Raw genomic sequence first — 6,000 nt, forward strand, 5'->3', positions numbered from 1 at the left:
TACGTGTCTGTGCGTGTATATGCCACACATGGGCTCATGTATGTGCCTGTATGGTCATCCACGTGAGTGTATGCATATGTGTAGCAGGCACTCTCTCATGGGCTCTCTCTCTCTCTCTCTTACACACACGCACACACACACACACACACACACACACACACACACCTGGTAGTACGGATCCTTTGACTTGTGGCCAGGGCTTCAGAGGACCAAGCAGGACTACTAGGATGAATGGAGACCAAGCTGGAACCCTGGACGTGTCAGTACAGAAGGAACAGCCCTTGGGGTAGGGAGCAAACTTTGTCTGGACTGAACCAGGAAGACAGAGAAACATCAGAGCAGGGACATGGTCACCAAACCAGCTCTAATGTCTTGTCTGCTTTCTAGCCTGTGTGCTGAGTTGCTGTCTCTCCCTGCTCTTTTGTCTCCCCTTTAGCTGGGGGATGAGGGCCTCTGGGAAGAGGGGCCAAGAAGGGATGTGTATGGATGCTATGGAACTCTGGTTCTCTAAGCAGGGCTAGGAAGCTTTGTCTGCAGAGCCTACAGTGTCCTTTCTGCCTCTGCCTTACTCCTGGCCATCTGCTACCTAAAAACCAGTTCAGATGCTACCCCCACCAGGGAGCCTTCCTTGTTTCTCCCGGGCCACCTTGAGCCCTCTCTCCTTTGTGCACAGCCCTGCTGGCATTTTCAAGGTGGCACTCACCTCTCTCACTCACTTCTCGCTTGTTGCTTACCCTGCCAGCCCACAGGGGTGGCATCTCCTCCCCCAGGTTCTGAAGGCCAAGTTGAAGCCATCAACTTCTTCCTGTCTTGATGTGACTTCATGGAACTAAGACAAATTGGGAGTGAGCAGCTGAGTGACAAACATGAGCTGTTCCTAATCTGGAGGACAGCCTGGCAGAACTGGAAGAGTCTCACAGCTCACGTAGACCAACCCCTTTTTACATATGGGGAGACTGAGGTCCAGAGAGAGAAGGGCTTGCCCAGCATCATCACACACTGAGTTGGAAGGGGAAGCCAAGGTTCCAGTAATTCCTTGGAGGTCCTGACTCCTAGCCAAGTCCCCTTCATCTGCCCCCATATCTCCATTTTTTTACTTACCTTGAGGCTTTTTAAGATTCATGTCCCTTGTTCCCTGGAATATACTTTAGACACCAGGAACCTTCTTTGGCTGCAGCTAGGAGAACACAGTTCAAAGAAGTGGGCCCAAGCCTCCTTTACACAGCGAACCCTGGTGGGCAGGACATGGGGTTTCACACTGACTCAGCTTTCCCAACTAAGAACACATGCCTAGACTTTTGCAAAATTCAGTGAAGTGTTTACAACTCAATAGAATTAAGTAGAGCTTTTAGAATTGGGTGGAATTAGGTAAAGTACTCAAAATTCAGTGGGAGGTTCTCTGAGGAGTATCATACTTGTTGGAATTAGGAAATTCTGATGGGCTCAAGGCTGAACAGGGCACTCAGTAGCTTACTGCGACCTCCCAGGGACTCCCTGACCTGGGTGGCTCCCGGCTCCATCGTGGCCGACAGCCTCCCAGGGAGCAGGCAGGTCAAATGGAGTAGGCACCTTTCAGAGCTCCCTACGTGCCAAGGGACTGTGCAATCCCCAAGGCAATTTAGAGGGAGAAGGGAAAATGTACCCGGTGTAGAAACTTTGGGGTGCTTCAGGGATGATGTCCCAAAGACCCAATTACACAGAGTCTATTTGGAAATCTTAATTGGTGTGAAAAAGTTGGAGAAAGTGACTCAGGGTCGGGATCCGCACTCACAGATCAGTCCCCAGCCAGTGTGACCCAAGCATGTTTATAGAATGAGTAAATGAGTGAGTGGATGAGCAGTTAAATAAATGCATAAAGAGCTCTCAGCGAATAAATTTAAACATTAATGAATGGTGAGTACACAAATGATAGGCAGGGGTGCTTTCCAGGAGAGTTAGAGGTCCTGGTTCAACTGTCATAAGGATCTCAAGAAAATGCAAAATCTGGAAAGAGTGTAACGAGGAAGGAACTAGATGAAAAGAGACAAACAGAATTACAGAATATCAGAGCAAGGAGTCCATATTTACCATCCTGGCCCACCCTCATTGAAGAGACAAGGAAACTGCTCTAGAGAGGAAGGAGCTGGCTCAGTGTCTGGGGTTTGCTCTGTGACGCTGATTTGTCTGCCCTTGAATGCATCTCCCTCAGTGCAAAGCAGGTCTGCCCAGGTCAGGCAGTGACTGGGTGCCTCTCACTGCACCCGGCTCCTCTTCTCCAACCTCAAAACAGGCATCTTGATGGTTGCTCCTTGAGGTTCCTTTTAGTTCTCAGAGTCCATGCCTCTGTGGGCTGGAGGGCCTCTTTATCAAATAGGGTCGTTTTAGAGCTGGCTATTGTTATTGTTGTTGGATTTTTATTTAACTATTTTAAAATACAAGTGACTTTATTAGCTTTTTATGTATTTATACAAGCTATACATATAGAACATTCTTTTATTTTATTATTTTACTTTTTTTTTTTTTAACATTTATTCATTTTTTGAGACACTGAGAGAGGCAGTATAAGCGGGGGAAGGACAGAGAGGGGGGAGACACAGAATTGGAAGCAGGGTCCGGGCTCTGAGCTGTCAGTACAGAGCCCATCATGGGGCTCGAACTCATGAACGGTGAGATCATGACCTGAGCTGAAGTGGGACACTTAACCGACTGAGCCACCCAGGTACCCCCAGAACATTCTTTTAAAAAAACATGAAGAGGGGCGCCTGCATGGCTCACTCAGTTAAGCGTCCGACTCTTGATCTCAGCTCAGGTCAAGATCTCATGATTTGTGAGTTTGAGCCCCACATCGGACTCCATGCTGACAGCACAGAACCTGCTTGGGATTCTGTCTCTCCCACTCTCTCTGCCCCTCCTCCACTTGTTCTCTCTCTGTCTCTCTCAAAATAAATAAATAAGCTTAAAAAAAAAAGTTGCAAAGAATACAAAAGTGTATGATGTAAAAGTTATACTCCTTCATGCTCCCTCTCCCTGACTCCCCAAAGGTAGCCAGTGTTCTAATTTTATGTGTGTCTATCTACATATTTTTCTGGTCCTTTACATATGCATATCTACATAAAAGATCAATTTTGTAATCATATGTAAATATGGCTTTAAAGCATGCTTTCTTGTTCTAGTCTTATTAAAGATAAGTGATGTACAATTGCTTATATTTAAATCATGTAATCTGATGAATTTTAACATAAGCGTATAGTCATGAAGCCATCAGCGCAATCAAGACTGAGAATTTATCTATCATCCCCACAGTTTCCTCATGTTCCTGGGTAATCCATTCCTCCCTCCCCAAACCAGGATATCTGTTCACTAGATTACATGCATTTTTCTAGCATTATATTTGTTGCAACACTGTTTACCAATACTAATTTTTCATATATTTATGGATCTCTTTCTAGACATAATATTATGTTTTAAATAAATTTTATTGTCTCTTACAGTCCTCATACCACACTGTTTTAGTTACTGTAGATTACTAGTCTATATTGATATCTTCTAGGTCAAATTCCTTCTTACTAGCCTTTTTCAATAGTATCTTGGTTTTTCTAGCACATTTCCTTTTCCAGAAACATTTTGCAGTCATTTTGACAAATTTCACGAAATCTCTTCTGAGATTTTGCCTTTAATTCATTAACTAATTTGGGAGGCAGTATTGACATCATTATAAAATCAAATTTTCTCATCCAGGAATATTGTTTGTTTCTCCATTAATCCAGATCTTTTACTGTATCCATCATGATCATAGAGCTCTTCTCCTTCTAATATGTTAATGAAGTGATTTCCATCAATATATATTTTTTCCCAAGGTCAAACTCTTCTTATATTTCTGGGATAAACCCTTCTGCCTCTTGGTGTTTTACTCTTGTCAGAGATGCAAGATTGATTTGGGGGTGAGCTGATGGCCTCTAGCTTCTGGGCTCCACCTGGTGGACATCAGGCCAATCTTGATGATCTTTGGGAAATTGGGAGGACGTGGTTGGAACAGCTATGAAGCCCTGAATTCCAAGGCTCAGGCCTAGGGAGATCACAATGGTGGCAGGATGACAGATCAAGGAATCCGGTGGGCATAAAATCTGTGTGCCCCAGTTATGTGGCTGTGCCCCCTGTCACCTTGGGCTCTACTAGTTTCTAACTGAGGGAAGAGACCAAATGTGTATTAAAAGAATCTATTCTCAGGGCACCTGCGTGGGTCAGTCTGTTAAGCTTCTGACTTCGGCTCAGGTCATGATCTAACTGTTCGTGAGTTCAAGCCCTGAATGGGGACCTGCACTGACAGTTCAGAGCCTGGGCCCTGCTTGGGATTCTGTGTCTCCCTCTCCCTCTGCCCTTCCCCAGCTCATGCTCTGGTCTCTCAAAAATAAATAAACGTTAAAAGAATCTATTCTCTCAGAATCCAGCAGTCTATTCACTAATACGTCCTTTCTCTAAGCTTTATAATTATCTTTATGTCATTTTCAATGAGGCCAAAACCTCAAATATACCTTTACTTTTATGAATCTGGATGCCTTTCATATCAATAAACTTAAAAATCAGAAAAGTATATATCAACTTTGGTCCAGAAAGTAAGATCTTGAATCCTTGGCACCAGCCAAGTTTGGAAACTCAACACTTGTATGGATGGCTTCCCCAAAAGTTGTAGAAGATAAAACTTTTACATGTTTAAATGAAAATAAATTCTTAACAGCACCGAAAAATCAGAGACAGTGCTACCAGCAGACCAGAAATGTCGAGGAATTGCTGAAAATGGTAATCAAATGAGATTGGATTGTTAGAAGAAACCACAGCCAAAAAAATAAGAGAGGGATTACTACAGTAAGGACAGTGGTTTTGGGGGTTCTCAGCTCAGAGGCAACAGTTACCAGGAGCAGGGGGAAGGGCCTGAGGCAACCGTCAGGATGACTGGTTAGGGACTCTAACTTGGCAGCAAGCAGGCAGGTTCAGGTAGTTGGGCATCAGAGATGCTTGCCTTCCAACTGAGTCAGTAATTGTCAATGCTTGAACCAGAGACTCACAGAAAAGTCCCAGGAGGAATGGGGAGCCACCAAGCCCAGCTGAAATCCTCTCAGTAACTCCTTCAGCTCCTGTATCATCATTCCTGGAGATAGTAAATGGAAACTGAATTCATAGACAAGGCAATAGGGAATTGTAAATAAGATGAGCCTACTATGTGGAATCATATGGTACTTGTCTTTTTGTGACTGGCTTATTTCAATTAGCATAATGCCTTCAAGGTTCATCCTTATTGTAGACATTGCAGAATCTCTTCCTTTTTTAAGACTAACAAATAGTCCATTGTATGTATATATACATTTTGCTTATCCATTCATCAGTTGATGGAAACTTGGGTTGCTCCCATGTTTTAGCTGCTGTGAACAATGCTGCTATGCTAATATTAACCCTGCTTTTGATTTTTGTGGGTATATACCCAAAGTGGAATTGCTGGATGATATGGCAATTCTTTAAAAAAATTTTTTTGAGGAAGCTTCGTACTATTTTCTACAGTGGCTGTACTATTTTGCTTTCCCATCAACAGCATGCAAGAGTTCTAATTTCTCCACATCCTTGCCAAAACTTGTTAATTTCTGTTTTCTTTCTTAATAATAGCCATTGTAATGGGCATGAGGTAGTAACTTATTGTGGTTTTCAATTCCATTTCCATAATGATGAGTGATATTGAGCATCTTTTCATGTACTTATTGACCATTCATATATCATTTTGGAGAAATGTTGACACAAATCTTATTCCCACTTTTGAATTAAATTTTTTTGTTGTTGTTGTTGTCAAGTTTTAGAGGTTCTCTATAGATTCTGGATATTAATCTCTTATCAAATATATGATTTGCAAATATTTTCTCCTATTTTGTAGGTTGCCTTTATATTCTATAGATAGTATTTTTTGATACACAAAGTTTAAAATTTTTCATTAGGTCCGGTTTGTCTAATGTTTTTTTTTTTTTTCTATGTCCTTGG

The sequence above is a fragment of the Panthera uncia genome, chromosome D4 (assembly GCF_023721935.1).
Source record: "Panthera uncia isolate 11264 chromosome D4, Puncia_PCG_1.0, whole genome shotgun sequence".
Taxonomy (NCBI): Eukaryota; Metazoa; Chordata; class Mammalia; order Carnivora; family Felidae; genus Panthera; species Panthera uncia.